Below are 20,518 nucleotides of genomic sequence, written 5' to 3'. Positions count from 1 at the left end.
TTTTCTCAGACGCAGTGAAGCACGACATGTGAGTGATCACAAATCATGACATCATACAAACATAGCCTGAACATGACTAGGGAGAAGTAACCATTCTTTGAGTTACTTCAGCCCTTTTGTTAATAATATTGTAGATAAAAAGATCCAATGATTCTACGAGGAAGGATTCATGCATTGAACTGGGACTGAAGATCCAGATTCTGTTCCAAGGTTTGACAGATTAAATGATTTGCCCAAGGTCAAACAGGCAATCTTTTTTGCCTCCATTTCCTGTATGTAAAATGGACATAATACCCCCCAGAGATGTTTTAAAGGTAAATTAATTACTGTAAATGTAGCTCTCATATTGTTCTGATAAGTATCAGAAAAAGACTTGTACCTAAAATAAACACAGAAATACATGAAAAGTTAGACTAAAGCAAACCAGACTTCTTTTAAGTGGATCATAGTTTAGCTTAACTTAGTTACTAGAAACATTTTGAAATATAATTTTTTTAGAACTTATTGAAAATTTTGTGTCAAATGGGTTTTTTAAATAAAAAATGGCTTTTTTGACATTTCTGTGAAAAATGTCCAATTTTGTTTTTTTAAAAAAACATGTTTTTATCAATTTATTTTGGTTTTCAGGGTCTGGTTTTTAATGTCCTCCCCTCAAAAATATTTCAACAAAAGCAAAATAATTTTCATTTTTGTAAATAATAATTATAATCATCATCATAATATGGGGGGAATCATTTTGCAACCAACTCTAGTTTTAATAGCTGTAGGACCTCCCCTGTCACCCTTAGGAATAGCGCAAGCCCCGGGAGAGGTATCGCACAGTGAGTGCTTAGATAAGGAACGAAGCTCTCTGCACCAGTACACAGTGTTCCCTGCAAGCAGAGGAAACATTTGTTCTTGTAGCTTGTTGTGCCTGCCCTTTAAGCAGGAAGGGAGGCAGGAGACAAAGCAAACACAAGGAATGACACAACAGAACAGTTTTGGTGGGAACCCAGGGAGGCAGAGCTCAGAATGAGGGCTGGCTGGAAAACAAGAGTTCTGTTTCTTAAAAATTTCAGCGGTTTTGACATGTTTCCATGCCAATACAGAATGAATCAAGCCCGTTTGAAATTTTGCATAAAAAAAATCCCCCAAAATCTCCAATAGCCTGGTAGTTTGGGCACTCACCTGAGAGATGGGCAGCCCAGATTTAAGTCTGTGCGTTGCCTCAATCAGGTTAGTGCTCTCGCTAGGGGCATAGTTTTCTGTGAAAAGATTTGGTTTCGACAAATCATTTTCCAACAAAAAAATATTTAGTTGAGATGTTCACGACAAGCTCTGCTCAGAAGGCGCCTCTGATGCTTATCCTGCTTAGCCTTCAGCCAGTGTTTTCTCCCCTGGTGTGAGAGAGGGACAAAGGCAAAGCTTGTGAAGGGTTCCACAGTACAAACTGTCTTCTGTGCCTGGAATCTGATCCACTGTTTCAGGACAGAGAGACTTTGCCTGGCCTGCTGTGAGTGAAGGATTCACTGCTCAGACAATGAGCATTGTTTTACCTCCGGTACAGAGTTGAAGCACTGGCTCTAATCTTGCTGTTCATTAGAGATGTAAATAGCCCTCACCTGTTCTGTGGATGCTTTGTGAGCATTTGCAGGGGCTACTCCAGAACCAGGGCCACCCAGAAGGTGAACCAAAAGGGACAGTTAGCCCTAAGCCCCCTGTTTGAGTGGGGCCCCAAACCAAGTGGCATTGTGACCCAACACACATGGGTGCAGCACCACTCAACAAAATTTGGCCCCATGACCGCTCTGTCCTGACTCAGGGTAGCCAGACCCAGCCTCACTGGACAAGAGCCACCATTGCAGGGTGAGTAAGGGCAGGCTCACTTTCCAACTCCCTCCCCCGCAGGCCTCCCTCAGTGGTAATTATCCAGAAGGGTGAAGGGCCCAGAGCAAAATCTGAAGACCAGAAAAAGAGCTCTGTGCAAAAGCTTGTCTCTCTCACCAACAGAAATTAGTTCAATAAAAGATATTACCCTCACCCGCCTTGTCTCTCTGTGGGAGGGGGCATTTTCCCCTTGTACTCTCACCCTTTTTAAATTAAAGTTCACATTGTGCACAACTGATGAGGCTGCAGGAAAAGCTCTAATGGCATTCTAGCCCACTCCATCATATTTTGAGCCCTGGACCTGGTCCTGAGGCGAAACTACCATTCATTGACTTCACTGGGAGTTTTGTCTGTGAGAGATATGCAGGATTTGATTCTAGTCTAATACTTGAATAAGTACAGTTATCAACTAAATGTGTCAATGATTTTTGTTGTTTTGTCTGTTGTGTGCATAAGTGGAATTCTTTATGGGCAAATACTGGTTTAAATCTTCATGTTAATTTTGCTAAATTGTTTTTAAAAAATTCCTAGAAGTATGAACCATAATTTTCCAGTAGTCTAGGGCAGTGACCCACTGGCGGGCCGCCAGATAGTTTGTTTACATTTGCACAGCCGCCCACAGCTCCCATTGGCCGGGAACCACAAACCGCGGCCACTGGGAGCTGCGGGCGGCTGTGCAAATGTAAATAAACTGTCTGATGGCCCGCCAGCAGATTACCTTGACGGGCCGCATGTGGGTGCCCACCACTGGTCTAGAGCCTTCTTGCATGACAGTTTATCTGTGTAATTTGATCATGTATTGCAGTTATTTGTCCCATTCCTGTAACCCCACATATTTAACTCATGTTTGTAAAATAATCCTGGAATCCTAGTCTTTTCCTGGGTGTGGAGAGATTGATGGAGTGACAGGGAGATGATAAGGGAGTTGTTTGTTTTGCAGTTAGGATGTCTTTTAGTAATGATCTTTGTAATGTCTTTTAATTGCTATCTTTGTTTTTAATGTTTAACGTTCTGAGAGAGACTGATTAGCCAAAATATATAAATTAAAAATGTTTGATTTGATTATGAAATACAGTAACAAAAAATGCAGATATCCTCAGCAATAATAATCAAATAAGACTTAAGGAATACAGACAATATGACATAAGGAGAATTTTTCTATACAGAATGTTTTTCAAAATTTTCCATGAGGCATCAGTAGTTCAAACACATGTCTGCCTGGAACAAACAGCATAGAACTCCGAACACATGTTTGGCTCGCTTGGAAATCATTGGCACAATGCAGCTGCTGTCTGTCCCTCAGACAGGCCTGGCTGTGGCCAGGGTCGGATTGTTTAGGATGAACAGAAACAAAAATAAATAAAAGCAAACAAAGATTTAAAAGACATCTGGCTGTAAACTATTTAACAGAAAATAAAACAATTGAGTCTGATTTATGTTTCTTGTTATATCTGCCTATGGATTGACACACATCGTGTAAAGTGAGCTAATCTTTTGCATGTTCAAACACAGTAGCTGATTTTACAAGATACCATATGCAACATTATGCACTCACAGTATGTATATGACATCAGAGTTAAGCCATAACAGTTCAAGCCAGAGATGACTTAAAGGACAAGTGAAAAGCAGTTGAATGGGTTTATCCTTTCCCAGGGCCCCTCCTTCCAATTCATAGTAGTTGCTAATTACTGAAGGGGGGCAGATTAATTGAATGAACTAAACTTGGGGAAATGTGTCTGACTGCCAATTTGACCTCTACAATGTCTTTTGAACTTAATTCACTATTGCACCAGACACAAAGACTTATTTGAAATGTTCAGCTGTTCCACTGATTATACAGGTAGCTTATTTTAAGAATACCAGGGTTTTGGTTATCATTTCCTACCCAATTGTGTGATAACTATATCTAAATTGTTATTTGTGATACTGTGTGTACAGGCTGACTGCTACATGATGCTGAGAGTGGTATTCATTTAATTTCTCACTCTTTAAAACACTGATGCTCATTTTATGGAACAAAAGGATCCATCTTGAATTCACATTGAAAAAGATCAAAATAGTAGCAATGTTTGATTGTATCAGAAAAATTGTCTAAAAAATTTAGTCAATTATGTGAGGCTTACTATAAATGTTTACCTAGAAATAATAATAATACCTAGCTCTTATATAGGACTTTTCATGAGTAGATTTCAATTTGCTTTATAAAGAAGATTAGTTTCATTATGTCCATTTTACAGATGGGGAAACTGAGGTACAGAGCAGGGAAGTGACTTGCTCAAGGTCACCCACCAGGCCAGTGGCAGAGTCAGGAATAAACTCAGGTCTCCTGAGTCCCAGTCCAGTGCACTATCCACTAGGCCATACTGCTCCGAAGAGAAACCAGAGCCTGTAGCATTGTGTAATAGCATTGTTGAACTGTAAGAATCTTCTTATACTTGGTGAAAAATATTATTATTTAATAGGTGATCAGTGGACAAAACTTAGTCTGCACAGGTCTGATCTGTTCTAAACTCTGAATGTACATTCACTGAACTCCTGTGTCACCATAAAGTCACACTGCCATGAGTTAAGAATGTCCTGCCATTCACTTCAGTGGCATTTGCAGATGCTCTATACCTAGCAGGATTGAACCTTTCTTGAAGTGGCATGTTCAGAAGAACTGAGACAAGCTAAGTTTTGGCACCAGTTTTGACCATTAGCTAGAAATGGTATGAAAATATTTATTTATCTATTGTACTTCTTACTGATTCTGATATGTGCCCCCCCCCCAAATCTACACATCTCCTTTTGATAACAAGCCTACAGGCTGAAATATTCTACACCAGCAACAAGGACTGTTCTTGATCTCCCCATGCATTGCTGATATTTATTTTACATTTTTGTAAAGTGGTTAGCTGATACTGTGATAAGATCTATAAAAATTAGTAAAACATACACAGTGATCTGTTTCAGAAGCAATCTGGATTTGCTTTGTTTATTCAGGGGAAGATGCCAATGCTATCACATTAACATTGTTTCTTACAGAGATTTCGCACAAATTCAAATGGGAAAATCACCAAATCAGAAACCAAAGAATTGGAATGGGAATATGCAAATCTTGTAATTAAAATAACTATGGATAACATTGCAAACCAAAGCATTCTAATCCCATAAAGTTGACCTGGGCTTTTTGAATTTTATTTCATTAAAGCAAAGTTGCACCTCCTGAATTTGAGCAATAGCTAATAATACACTTGTACAAAGCCACTCTATGTGGCAGCATCACCTTCCAGAAAGATTTTTTGTACATAATCTGGAAATTCCATAGTGTTATGGCTTTACTGTGCAGGAATGCATGTTTCCTACATATAAGTAATTGCTAATTGCTTTTGGCTTTGTCTTAAGCCTCTGCTTTTCGCTCATCCTTACTGCTAGATCTGTGTTATGAAGCAATATAGCTCAGCTGCTCCCATATTTGGTATAGTATCATAAAATATCAGGGTTGGAAGGGACCTCAGGAGGTCATCTAGTCCAACCCCCTGCTCAAAGCAGGACCAATCCCCAACTAAATCATCCCAGCCAGAGCTTCGTCAAGCCTGACCTTAAAAACCTCTAAGGAAGGAGATTCCACCACCTCCCTACGTAACCCATTCCAGTGCTTCACCACCCTCCTAGTGAAAAAGTTTTTCCTAATATCCAACCTAAACCTCCCCCACTGCAATTTGAGACTGTTACTCCTTGTTCTGTCATCTGGTATCACTGAGAACAGTCTAGATCCAACCTCTTTGGAACCCCCCTTCAGGTAGTTGAAAGCAGCTATCAAATCCCCCCTCATCCTTCTCTTCTGCAGACTAAACAATTCCAGTTCCCTCAGCCTCTCCTCATAAGTCCCCTAATCATTTTTGTTGCCCTCCGCTGGACTCTTTCCAATTTTTCCACATCCTTCTTGTAGTGTGGGGCCCAAAACTGGACACAGTACTCCAGATGAGGCATCACCAATGTCGAATAGAGGGGAATGATCACGTCCCTCGATCTGCTGGCAATGCCCCTACTTATACAGCCCAAAATGCCGTTAGCCTTCTTGGCAACAAGGGCACACTGTTGACTCATATCCAGCTTCTCGTCCACTGTAATCCCTAGGTCCTTTTCTGCAGAACTGCTGCCTAGCCACTCAGTCCCTAGTCTGTAGCAGTGCATGGGATTCCTCCGTCCTAAGTGCAGAACTCTGCACTTGTCCTTGTTGAAACTCATCAGATTTCTTTTGGCCCAATCCTCTAATTTGTCTAGGTCCCTCTGTATCCTATCCCTACCCTCCAGCATATCTACCACTCCTCCCTGTTTAGTGTCATCTGCAAACTTGCTGAGGGTGCAGTCCACGCCATCCTCCAGATCATTAATGAAGATATTGAACAAAACCGGCCCCAGGACCGACCCTTGGGGCACTCTGCTTGATACCGGCTGCCAACTAGACATGGAGCCATTGATCACTACCCGTTGAGCCAGACAATCTAGACAGCTTTCTATCCACCTTATAGTCTATTCATCCAGCCCATACTTCTTTAACTTGCCGGCAAGAATACTGTGGGAGACCGTACCAAAAGCTTTGCTAAAGTCAAGGAATAACATGTCCACTGCTTTCCCCTCATTCACAGAGCCAGTTATCTCATCATAGAAGGCAATTAGGTTAGTCAGGCATGACTTGCCCTTGGTGAATCCATGCTGACTGTTCCTGATCACTTTCCTCTCCTCTAAGTGCATCAGAATTGACGTACTTAGTGGGATGAACTGTTACAAATGTTCCTTACAAATGTAGCCTCTTTTTTGGATAGAGAATCCTTCATGCACTGACACTGGTGTTCTTCAGAATATTTTGATTTGAAATTATTTGCTGTATAGTTTGGTCTAAACATTTTTGGCCTCAGGTTTGTGAACTGTTCATTTTGATGACGCAACATTCTCTATTGATGTTGTGTGTGGGCTTTCTGCATCCTGATTGGATGACTGACACATTTTAAACAGGGGAATAGTGAATAGTTAATAATGTACTTTTGATAGAAACTTTTGGACAAATAATAATTGATGCCAGAATTCATCAATATTCCTATGAATGCCTGGCAGTCGTCTGACTATTTTGTGTATTTTTATTTAATTTCTCTGGATTTATTTTTTAAATGTGTGTGTGTGTTGGGGGGGGGGAATTATCCACAACTCTGTGCAACCATGACACAAGTTACAGCAAGAAACAAAATTAAATTGCAGCTTACTCCTCAAATTGCCCTGGCAGCAGAATTCTGCTCCTCCCATTACACAGGTTATACCCCTTCCCCGGCAATAGACTGTACAAATAGCTGCATCTTGAAGTGTCAATGGCCCAGACCTGTATTTCTGACTGAGGGGGAGCAGTAGCTTGTTCAGCCTGGAGGGCCCCTCGTGGAGAATGCTTTTTTGCCAGCACCCTCTCTTTGTCACAGAGAGCGGTTTCCAGCCTGGTAATAGTATGGCCCCAGGAGAGTGGTGGCCTCTCACGGAGGAAGCTTCTAAACCATTCCAGTATAACTCCACAAATCATAGCGAACCCCACTTATCTCCTCTGTGTGTGAAAATATAACTGAATCGGTTACTGAGATATAGTTCACCTGTTCTAATGGCATGGTAATACAAATAAATAATATAATATTCGCATTAACATTTGAAAGGTTTATTTAAAATAAATTGACATCTGGGGTAACATTATGGGACTGAGGCTCCTAAGTGACTTACATGCTTTTTAAAATGTATGTAGACGTGAGCCAGAGCGAAACCTCTAGATAAAAAGCCTGGGCCTCTCTACTGCCCACTGAGCTCTATGAGGTTCTGGGGGAGAGAGAATTTATTTGATAGGCTTTTCTATGGTCTCCAGCACTGTAGTATCTGAGCATCTCACAAACATTACTGAAACATTCCTCACAACATCCCTGGAAGAGAAGGTAATTTTAGATGAGAAACTGAGAGGCACTGAGAGACTAAGGGCTGGACTCCTAGCTGGTATAAATCTGCATAGATGCACCAAAGTCAATGGAGATATACCAATTTACACTAACTGAGGCCTGGTCCATAGTGATTTGACACTAAGTCTGTGTCAAAACCAAGAACATAAGAATGGCCGTACTCGGTCAGACCAAAGGTCCATCTAGTCCAGTATCCTGTCTACTGACAGTGGCCAATGCCAGGTGCCCCAGAGGGAGTGAACCTAACAGGTAATGATCAAGTGATCTCTCTCCTGCCATCCATCTCCACCCTCTGACAAACAGAGTCTAGGGACACCATTCCTTACCCATCGTGGCTAATAGCCATTAATGGACTTAACCTCCATGAATTTATCCAGTTCTCTTTTAAACACTGTTATAGAAGAGAAGGCAAATCTCCAGAGTCTCACTGTAGTCAGAATGCTAGAAAGAGAAGCACATCCTCAAGTTGGAATCCAAAACCAGCTTTGGATCTAGATTTTGTAAGTGAGGCCCATGCCTGAGTCTCTGTATTCTAATGGCTTTCACTCAAGAGCTGAATTCCATGGATGGGCGTAAAAAGTTCTTCCTTTAAGGGTATTACCGTAGCAACTGGAAGCCTTAATCAAAGAGAAAACAAACAGCAAATTGTCTCCTTTTCTTTCATGGCCCCCATACTAAAGAGGGTTGCATGATCTTTAGCAGAGATGTTGCTGGAGTACATCATGGTGTGGAAAGGTGAAATGTGTCTAGCACAAGCCAGAGTAATCCATTCCAGACATATGTGTAATGCAGGGGGAAACAGGTGCAAACAATTGAGCCAGCTGTCAGTAAGCTACAGTGATCGCTTTTGATATCTTAATCGTTAGTTGATCCATGTGCAACATTGGCAACATCACTGTCATAGCTGACTGCCTTCTGCACATCTGTAAACCTTTTCTGGGTGCTTCTTGATGTGAGTATGAGGGTCCATGAAGCCCTGACATCACGAGAAACTAAATTGGGCATGATTGCTGCCATTTCCGTTTTCCTGCTACACAACCCAGAGTTGACAAATGTCAATAACTGCTAATAGCTCACTACTGTTTGTCATATGCCACACAGGGCAGGCGTGAAGAGAGATCTGTGTGTTCCCGTAAGCATTACTCAGTAACCAGTTAGTTTGAGAGACCACCTCTCATTGCTTTTGTAGATAAAGAAATTGCTGTCACATCATTCCATGTAATCCTGGTGGCTGCTCAGTGGTATACATTTTCCCAGTGTATTTAACTGAATCCAATACACAATGAAACAAAATACCTTGGAAACCACAATAGCACAAAATAACAGAACAATAACTGTTTAGCTTGATATATAGTGATATTGGTGAACAATTTAGCTTCATCCTCTTCTCCCCACAGAAAACATTAACATAACTATCTGTAGGTATTTACTACCACCAGTAAAAAGTGGCATGACTAATTATTCTAAAATTGGTGACTTATGTTACTATGGCACACATCTTTCTGTGTCAAGTTATAATGGGTTATGTTCTAATGTGTGCTATCAGATAATAAGATGTGCTGTAATTGAAGTATATATCACATGTGGCAGGAATTCTATGTTTCGCCTTATTTTTGCAACTGCAAAATGGATTTTGTATCAGTAGAGTACGTTTGTGCTTGCAATAGACTTGGAAGTGCAAACCGTACATGCTTCAAGGGAGGTTTGTCCTTCTGAAAAAAATGTAGCCCTTGGTGAAGATATTTATTTTACTAATTTGTTTCTGAATGGGTCAAATGTTCAACTTGGTTTTCATCTCTGTTCATTTTATTGCCTGTTTAAGTTTCTGACTAAATATGGCCATAAATTACATTTCCGTCAATAAGTGCATCAGTGAGAATTATGTGATTACAGAACTGACAGGCAAATGAATATTGTATATGGAGCTGTATTAGCAGTTTTATTTGCATCCATTCACATCCAAGTCATCTGAGGATTTCCTCTGGTATACCTCAGGTTTACTTTAATTTACATTGTTCTCATTTATCATCTTTCCTAAGAATCTGGATAAAACAAAGTTATCTTCCGTACCCTCGGTGCTAGCTTGTGACTTTAAGCTACAGCTGTGTTGGAGGTGGGGGATGGAAGCAGGGCCTGAGAGTCCAGAGCAATTCTAGCTGACTCACCAAGCATTCATTCAAGGGTTTGAAGGAGGGCACAATGCAATGTTTTTGCTGTCTCAAGCAGCCTGGCTACCTTCTCTCATTTTTCAGCACTGCGGGAAGTACTAGATAAGATAAAGAACAACAAGCCTGGCTGATAACTTCCCCATTTCTATTCCAGCCAGACCATGGTTCCACTATTCTCAGGCTCCTGGTTGCCTAGCTTTCCTGGGTGATCTGCAAGGGGAACACAAAGACATCCCTGCAGGGACAGATTCTGCGATGATCCTACATCTGCTGTCAGGGAATCCTTTCAAAAGGTTGTATTTCAGAAACAGACTACAGATTTCTACTTCCCAGATGGAAGAAAGCAAGAAAGAAAGCCCTCATATAACAAAGTTTATAGGGACTTTGTTCTGCGGGTCAGCTCAGACCCAAAAGAAAAACATTCCTTTTGCAGGAATTAAGCCACTAACCACAGACTACCGAAAGAAGAAGCAGGTTGCCAGATCAAACCATATGCCTGCCTTGGTTTTCCCATGCCAGCAAAACCAGTTAGGAGATATGGCAAGATAGTCAGGGCTGCCTCTTTATCAAAATTGGTAAAACCCAAAGAGGATTCAGTTTGGGGTGTCATTGTTTTATTCAATTAGTTAACCTCACATAGCCTCAGAGACCAGTAGCAAAGCTTGCAAGCGTCTTTGCTCTATGCTGATTAGGTAGGAAGTCTGATTTTGTTAATGCTTAAGATCAATGAGCATTGAATGAGAGAAAAATCTTAATTTCCATGAACTCCTCTTGTCAAAGAGCACTCAAACCAACATTCATTGTAATCCTATCAATGATGAATAAGATCCAGGTGTGTATATCCTTCTTGGTGTATATCCTAAGGAGTACTGAGGCAGAGAATAGAAAAGGCCTGAAATGCTCTCTGCCTCACAGAACTGGCTTATTTCTTTGTCTTCTCTATGCTGTACTACTTATTTTCTTCTTTGGTAGGTAGGTAGGCTGGATCCAAGACCATGTTTATTTCTCTTTCTTCTTTTTCTTTTCTTTCCTTCTCTACTTGTGTTCTGTTTTAGAACTTACTTGCTCTGTGTTAGGGCTATGTTTAATTTAAGATTCAAAATGGAGGGTTATCCATTTTGTGACATAAGCCCTTCCCACAACATAAAGCTAAAGTGCTCTCTTTATTCCCCAGTTTATAAAATCTGAGTATGGATTATCTGGTTACTTTTGATTTCAAGACTAGATAATTCTCTTTATTTGTTTTTTTTCCCTTAACTGGAAATGTGCTGGGGATTATTTTATATACAAGGATGTGTGTGGAAATTTTTGTACTATTTTTATGAAAAACGCGTGACTCAATTTCCCTACTCACTTTGTGTTGTTGCCCACTGGCTGTGAAGGAGTTAATTGCTCCTCTGCAACAGGTCTATAAGGGTGTCATATAGGCATGTCTGGGTTGGTATCAATGAACTATCAAGAACTGTCTCCATATAAATGAAATTGCCTCAGAGATAAAATGAAGGATCAGAAACTGGTTATTAACTTAACATAGTTAAGGGAGCCAAGGGAAGCGGAACCTGAACATAACGGGACTGCAACTGGAGACAGGGCTGGCGTTTCCAGTAGGCGACCCTAGGCAGTCGCCAGGATTTGGGGGGCGGAAATTTGGCGGCAGGGGGTCCTAGCACTCCGGATCTTCGGCGGCAATTCGGCGGCGGGTCCTTCACTTGCTCCGGGACCCGCCGCCGAAGTGCCCCGAAGACGCAGAGCGGAAGGACCCCCGCCGCTGAAGACCCCAGGCCCCCTGAATGCTCAGAGGAGGAGCGCTGCTGCCTAGGGCGGCAAAAACCCTGGTGCGGCTCCTGACTGGAGACAAAGGACTAGGTCTGAGGAGACTACGATACATGCTGCCTAGAGCAAAGAGACAGAGAGAGATGAAATCCAGGAGGCTTTGGAAAAGAGGGGCAGGTGATACTGCTAACATGGAGGTTCCGTTGAGTTTTGCTTTTCCATATTAAAATAAGGGCTCTTACATATTTGCATCCCAGTTGACTAATAAATGTTAGCTTGTTTTAAACTGACTGCAACTGCCTCACTGCAAATACCTCTTGGTTGCATTGCTCCCTAAAGGGGTAAAGTCTCTGCCAGGGGGGCTAAGCTCATTTGGACCTGCTGCAGAGCCACAGTGAGAAAATGGGGTGCTGAATTCAGAACGCCCAATCTCAGAGTATTGGAGCTACGGGGCTTGTCCTTGCAAAAAGTGGAGGCCTTAAGGGCCTAGCATATTGGAGAGGGCACTCCCAGAAAGACTGTATAAAGCTTTGAGGCATAGCACACCGTGTAAAATCATTACAGCATGTAACTAGTTAAACCTACCAGGATGTGCTCATAGTTAAGCTCATTAGTCACACAATGTTATCAATGTAACCTTAATCATCTATTCCACTCATTCCTTTTGCCTGTCCCACTGTTTGATGTTCTTACTTGCTTCATCATATACGTAGATTGTAGATTGTAAACTCTTTAGGGAACACATCTATCATCTTTGTCTGGTAAGTGCCTAGCACACATTTGACTTGTCAGAAACAGTAAGTTTTAATCAATTGAAGCAAAACGATGCCCATTGTGCACACACAGATTTATACACCAACCAAATTCACTTCTCTTTTAACCCGGTAGAACTCCATTGATGTCAATGGAGTTGTGCCTGTTAAAGCTAGCAATTAATTTGGCCCATCGTGTCCAGGTGTGAGCAGAGATGGATTAAATTGTACCACACCTAGGCTATGTCTACACTACAAAATTAGGTCGGATTTATAGAAGCCGGTTTTATAGAAACCGGTTGTATGCAGCCGATTGTGTGTGTCCCCACCTAAAATGCTCTAAGTGCATGAAGTCGGCGGACCGCGTCCACAGTACCGAGGCTAGCGTCGACTTCCGGCGCATTGCACTATGGTACCTATCCCACAGTTCCCGGAGTCTCCGGCGCCCATTGGAATTATGGGTTGAGATCGCAATGCCCGGATGATGCAAAGCAGTGCCGCGAGGGGTTCTGGGTACATTGCATCAGGCCCCTCCCCCGCCGTCACAGCAACGGCAGACAATAGATTCGCGCCTTTTTACCTGGGTTACCTGTGCAGACAACATACCACGCCAAGCATTGAGCCCGCTCAGCTCAGCTCACCGTCACCATATCTCTTCCGGGTGCCGGCAAACGTGGGACTGCATTGCTAAACAGCAGCAGCAGCTTACTGCCTTTTGGCGGTAGACGGTGCAGCATGACTGGTAGCCTTCATTGGCGATCTGGGTGCAGGCAGCCGTGGGGCTGGCAGCCGTGGTGCTGCATTGCACCAGCCCCTTGCCTTTTGGTAGAAGATGGTTTATTACGACTGGTATCCGTCATCGTCGTACTGCAGCGGCTGTCAATCATGGGCACCCGGGCAGACAATGATGGTTATCAGTCGTAGTATGCTATTTTCTGCCAAGTGCCCAGTATTGTCTGCTAAGCACCCAGAAGAGGCTGATGGCGATCTGGGTGCTGGCAGACATGGGGCTGGCAGACGTGGGGCTAGATTGCTACACAGCAGCAACCCCTTGCCTTTTGGGCAGTAGATAGCATATTACGATTGGTATCCATCATTGTCATATTGCAGTGGGTATCAGATGGTGCAATAGACCTGAAGGCTTACTGCCAAGCGCCCAGTATTTGCTGCCAAGCACCCAGAAAATGCCGAGGGCTATCAGTCATGCTGCACCGTCGTCTTAAGATGTAAAAAATAGATTTATTCTGCATTCATTTGCTTCCCCCCTCTCTCCTGCTAAACCCAGGCTTTTGAGTTCAGTCTTTGGGGGGGGGGGGCATTCTGTGTGACAGTTGTTTGTGTTTCTCCCTGATGCAAAGCCACCTTTCTTGATTTTAATTCCCTGTACCTGTACGCCATGTCGTCACTCACCCCTCCCTCTCTCCCTCCCTCCCTTCTTCCCCTGGTCCGTCAGATACTACTTTCGCGCCTTTTTTCAGACCAGACGCCATAGCCAGCACTGGGATCATGGAGCCTGCTCAGATCACCGCGGCAATTATGAGCACTATGAACACCACGCGCATTGTCCTGGAAAACATGCAGAGCCTCCTGGACATGCCAAAGCCAAACCAGGACCAGCTGAGGAGGAGGCGATTGCAGCGCGGCGACGATAGTGATGAGGAAATTGACATGGACCTCTCACAAGGCACAGGCCCCAGCAATGTGGAAATCATGGTGTTACTGGGGCAGGTTCATGCCGTGGACCGCCGATTCTGGGCCCGGGAAACAAGCACAGAGTGGTGGGACCGCATCGTGTTGCAGGTCTGGGACGATGCCCAGTGGCTGCGAAACTTTCGCATGCGTAAGGGCACTTTCATGGAACTTTGTGACTTGCTTTCCCCTGCCCTGAAGCACCAGAATACCAGGATGAGAGCAGCCCTCACAGTGGAGAAGCGAGTGGCGATAGCCCTGTGGAAGCTTGCAACGCCAGACAGCTACCGGTCAGTCGGGAATCAATTTGGAGTGGGCAAATCTACTGTGGGGGCTGCTGTGATCCAAGTTGCCAGGGCAATGAGAGACCTGGTGATATCAAGGGTAGTGACTCTGGGAAACGTGCAGACCATAGTGGATGGCTTTGCTGCAATGGGATTCCCAAACTGTGGTGGGGCGATAGACGGAACCCATATCCCTATCTTGGCACCGGCGCACCAAGCCACCGACTACATAAACCGCAAGGGGTACTTTTCAATGCTGCTGCAAGCCCTGGTGGATCACAAGGGACGTTTCACCGACATCAACGTGGGCTGGCCGGGAAGGGTACATGATGCTCGCGTCTTCAGGCAGTCTCTTCTGTTTCGAAAGCTGGAGGAAGGGACTTTCTTCCCGGACCAGAAAATAACCATTGGGGATGTTGAAATGCCTATCGTGATCCTTGGGGACCCAGCCTACCCCTTAATGCCATGGCTCATGAAGCCGTACACAGGCAGCCTGGACAGTAGTCAGGACCTGTTCAACTACAGGCTGAGCAAGTGCCGAATGGTGGTGGAATGTGCATTTGGCCGTTTAAAAGCGCGCTGGCGCAGCTTACTGACTCGCTCAGACCTTAGCGAAAAGAATCTCCCCATTGTTATTGCTGCTTGCTGTGCGCTCCACAATATATGTGAAAGTAAGGGGGAGACATTTATGGCGGGGTGGGAGGTTGAGGCAAATCGCCTGGCCGCTGATTACGCGCAGCCAGACACCAGGGCGGTTAGAGGAGCACAGCAAGGCGCGGTGCACATCAGAGAAGCGTTGAAAACCAGTTTTGTGACTGGCCAGGCTACGGAGTGAAACTTCTGTTTGTTGCTCCTTGATGAACCCTCTGCCCCTCCCCCACCACCCTGTTAACTCTACTTCCCTGCAAACCAACCACCCCACCCTCCCCTACTACCCTCCCCCCTTCGAGCACCACTTGCAGAGGCAATAAAGTCATTGTTACTTCACATTCATGCATTCTTTATTAATTCAGCACACAACTAGGGGGATAATTGGAAAGGTAGCCCGGGATGGGTGGGGGAGGAGGGAAGGAAAAGGACACACTCCAATTTAAAACTTTAAAACTTATTGCTATGGAAATCATCTAGGGTGGAGTGAGTGGGTGGCCGAAGGCCCCCCCACCGTGTTCTTGGGCGTCTGGGTGAGGAGGCAATGGGACTTGGGGAGGAGGGCTGCTGGTTACAGAGGGGCTGTAGCGGCGGTCTCTGCTCCTGCTGCCTTTCCTGCAGCTCAACCATACGCAGGAGCATATCACTTTGATGCTCCAGCAGCCGGAGCATCGACTCTTGCTTTCTGATTACAAGTTGACGCCACCTCTCCTCTTCAGCCCGCGTTTCAGCACGCAACTTCTCCTCTTCAGCCCGCGATTCAGCACGCCACCTCTCCTCTCGCTCATATTGGGCTTTTTTAAAATCAGTCATTGACTGCCTCCACGCATTCAGCTGTGCTCTGTCAGCGTGGGAGGCAGTCTGAAGTTCAGTAAACATTTCGTCACGCGTCCTTCGCTTCCTTCTTCGAATATTCACTAGCCTCTGCGAAGGAGTAAGATTTGCAGCTGGTGGAGAAGGGAGAGGTTGTTAAAAAAGATACATTTTAGAGAACAATGGGTAGACTCTTTCACGTTAGATTTTGCTGTTCACAACATCACACAGCACATGTGCTTTCGTTACAAGGTCGCATTTTTCCTCTTATATTGAGAGTCTCCTGGTTTGGTGTGAGAGATCACTCACGCAGTGCCAGGACACAGATTTCAGCTTGCAGGCAGCCATGGTAAGACATATAGTCTTTGGGCTTTTTTAACCTTCTTAACATGTGGGGATGGTTTCAAACAGTTCTGCCCTCATTTCCCATACCAAGCACCCGTGCCATTTAAAATGGGTTTGCAATGTAAAAGGAGGGGCTGCGATTTCAGGTTTAACATGCAGCACAAACCCAACTAACTCCCCTCCCCCACACACCCAATTCTCTGGGATGGTCACTTCAACCCTCCCCCCCCACCGCGTGGTTAACAGCGGGGTATATTTCTGTTCAGCAGAGCAGGAAGGGGCACCTCTGAATGTCCCCTTAATAAAATTGCCCCATTTTAACCAGGTGACCGTGAATGATATCACTCTCCTGAGGATAACAAAGAGAGATAAGGAATGGATGTTGTCTGCATGCCAGCAAACACCGGGACCATACGCTGCCATGCTTTGTTATGCAATGATTCCAGACTACGTGCTACTGGCCTGGCGTGGTAAAGTGTCCTACCATGGCGGACAGGATAAGGCAGCCCTCCCCAGAAACCTTTTGCAAAGGCTTTGGGAGTACATGAAGGAGAGCTTTCTGGAGATGTCCCTGGAGGATTTCCGCTCCATCCCCATACACGTTAACAGACTTTTCCAGTAGCTGTACTGGCCGCGATTGCCAGGGCAAATTAATCATTAATCATTAAACACGCTTGTTTTTAAACCATGTGTAATTTTTGCAAAGGTACACTCACCAGAGGTCCCCTGTGTGCCCTCAGGGTCTTGGGTGAGTTCGGGGGTTACTGTTTCCAGGTCCAGGGTGACAAACATATCCTGGCTGTTGGGGTAACTGGTTTCTCCGCTTCCTTGCTGCTGTGAGCTATCTATGTTCTCTCCATCCTCATCTTCCTCGTCCGCCGAACCCGCTTCCCCGTTTCCAGAGAGGGACTCATAGAACACGCTTGGGCTAGTGGTGGCTGCACCCCCTAGAATGGCATGCAGCTCTGCGTAGTAGCGGCATGTTTGCGGCTCTGCCCCGGACCTTCCGTTTGCGTCTCTGACTTTGTGGTAGGCTTGCCTTAGCTCCTTAATTTTCACGCGGCACTGCTGTGCATCCCTGTTATGGCCTCTGTCCTTCATGGCCTTGGAGATCTTTTGTAATGTTTTGCCATTTCTTTTACTGCTTCGGAGTTCGGCGAGCACTGATTCATCTCCCCAGATGGCGATCAGATCCCGTACCTCCCGCTCGGTCCAGGCTGGAGCTCTTCTGCGATCCTGGGACTGGGACTGGGACTCCATCACGGTTACCTGTGCTGATGGGCTCTGCATGGTCACCTGTGCTCTCCACGCTGAGCAAACAGGAAATGAAATTCAAACGTTCGCGGGGCTTTTCCTGTCTACCTGGCCAGTGCATCTGAGATGAGAGTGCTGTCCAGAGCGGTCACAATGAAGCACTGTGGGATAGCTCCCGGAGGCCAGTAATGTCGAATTCCGTCCACACTAACCCAATTCCGACCCCCTACGGCCGATTTTATCGCTAATCCCCTTGTCGAGGTGGTGTTAGGAAACCGGTTTAAAGGGCCCTTTAAGTCGACAGAAAGGGCTTCGTAGTGTAAACGTGTCCAGGCTTAAGTCGATTTAACGCGGCTAAAGTCGACCTAAACTCGTAGTGTAGACCAGGCCTTATACAACGTACCTAGGCAACTTTTATTTTTTCTCTTCCTTTTTCAGATACAGGAAGGCATCAAAGAGCCCCATCACAGGCAAGAAGCTGAAGAATGATAAAGACCCCTCTTACTTTTGTTAATATTCTAATCTCTCTTTCTCCATTGAAAATCCTACCTACATTTTAACACTGAGTTGATGGACTTCATTTACTGATGTTACTTCCATGGCTTTAGGAAAATGTACACTGCATTTTATTCTACTTAACTAACTCTGTGATCCTGGAGAGTTTGTTTACCTGTCTTGTTGGTCTCAATATTAGTAGGAAGACAGGTAACTTCTGTTTCTGTTTGACATGGTTGGTTGTCCATAGAGCTTTATCTGTTCCCTCTCGTTATGCAAGGTATACATGTTTTTTATACATTGCTTTTATTTTTCCCTGTTGGAAAAATTAAAATATTCTGTTAGTCCTTCATGGCATCTGGTTCAAATTCAGTGAAGAGGGAAGGAAAGATAAGCCTGATTTATAGGGAATACCAATGGCTTTCTTTTGGCTGTGAAACTTAGCTCTGCCCATATGATGCCATTTAAAGTGCAAAATGACTAACCATGTGTGAAAAGTAATGTATCTTTATTCCCTTCATACCTGTTCTTAAAACCCAAGGCAACCTATTTTTATACAAAACTCTTTGTATTTAATTTGTGTTTGTTTTATATTTTTAATTTCAAAATATATTGTTTTATAGAGCAAGCATTATTTTGAATAGACATTTAACTGGTTATACTCTCTAGTAATAAGCACATAGCAAGTATTCTGGCACCCCGTCAATATCCCTCTGTGATATCATAATTAGACAGTAGGGATATCACAGTGAAAAGGGATTTGGGAGAAGAGCTCCAAAAAGACTAGAAAGAATAAAGAGGGATCTTGAAATATCTCCAGGTAACCGCAGCTGGCTGGCCCCCATGCTGTACATATTGACATTATGAGGTCTGAAACCTCTGGTCCTGACAGTTGACATTATTCATGCTGGTCCTAATACCTTTATAGCCCAAGTCCTTTTGGCTTCAGCTAGCAACTTTGTGGGTCCCCATGGCCCTTTTCCCAAGTCCATTGTGGAAAGCCCTTCTCCAGCATCTCCTACAAGTCTTTTTCAGTCTCCCAATTAGTCCGTGGTCTCCACATACTAAGAGCAGTCTACCTCTTTTATAGACCCCAAAGCCCCCTAATTCCTTGATCATGTTACCTCTAGACTCTGTCCCTCCAGGAAAACAATGCTTCCCAGAATGCCTGCTCTTAATGGGTCCAAGGGCTATAACTGGCATAAGACCCCCAAGGGAAAGTGCCTTGATCAGTATTGCCAACCAGAAAAATCATGACGGGCTTAAAAATCATGAGGTTTTTTAAAAAAACATAATACCTTGTGGGCTCTTTTTATTTTCTTTCTGGTTTCGGAGTCTTTAGGGTGCACTTGGTCATGCTTTTAAGGTTTTCTCCATAACTTATGAGGGCTAGAAACTTACTTTTTATTTGAAAGAAAGTGGAGTCTCATGTAATCTTTTGGTTCCAGCAGCTGGACCTTTGAGGAAAAAAGCACCAAATATTGCATAACTTGCAAAAAAACTATGAGAGTCGGCAATCCTCCCTGACAGTGACATTTTATTCTCACATGAATCGCAGCATTTGAAACCCAAGCATTTCTCTGCCATAACTGGCTCCCACCACTGATCCTAAAACAAAAACTACAACTTTCGTTGAAATTGGAGCCCAGCTACAGTCAAGGTGAGGGGAGTGGTTCCAAGGTCACTTGTACCAGTGGGATGGTTATGCAGGGAGGGTCAGATATCTGTGCTATGAGAATATGCAGACATCAAGACATAACATTTGCCATACCAGATTGAGCTATAGAGAGATCAGTCTAATTTAGATTATTGATCCTTGTATAACTAGACAGACGGATTGGTTTTCTGTGTTCCATGCTTTCACAGTACTGTGCAGCAGTATGACACACAAGCTCCGAAGTGACTTTTAACTTTGAAAAAGCAGATGACTAAAGTGGTTAGTGAGTCCCACTACGCCTGAATAGGGGAGCAGGTCACCTAAATAGCCTGAAGAAGGGAAGAGGAATTTTCAGGCTGTCCTTTGAAATCACTGAATGTTGGAGAGAGAGTGATTAGTTGGTTCCATCCCTTCCCCTGAAGATGGTATCCAACACTGGGTCAGAACTTCACCTGTGCTGAGTGTACCCTCTAAGCCACCTTTCTGCTCCCCTGATCCTGATCTCACTTAAAGCAGCCTATTTGGGGGAATCTTCAGCTGTTCCTTTAGGGCTTCTGTCCAGGTGCTTTGCATTGTCACAGCAACCCAAGAATCTGGCTGCAGGTCACTTTCCCTCTAAGATCTATCACCAGAAGTAAGATGTTGAGGAATAAGGGATGGTGGGAAGGATTAAGGGCCATTTTGAGATCTTCTGTCTCACTCTGTATTGTTTGTTGAAAAACCTCACTAATTGGGCACAGAAACACTATTCTATTGGAACACTTCTCATCTCTCCCCTGGCTTGACTCTCATGGAAAAATCACTTCCT

Source organism: Terrapene carolina, unplaced genomic scaffold, assembly GCF_002925995.2.
Source record: "Terrapene carolina triunguis isolate 2854851 unplaced genomic scaffold, T_m_triunguis-2.0 Scaffold58, whole genome shotgun sequence".
Classification (NCBI taxonomy): Eukaryota; Metazoa; Chordata; order Testudines; family Emydidae; genus Terrapene; species Terrapene triunguis.
The sequence above is the reverse complement of the archived record's forward strand: the minus strand, read 5'-3'. Positions refer to the sequence as shown.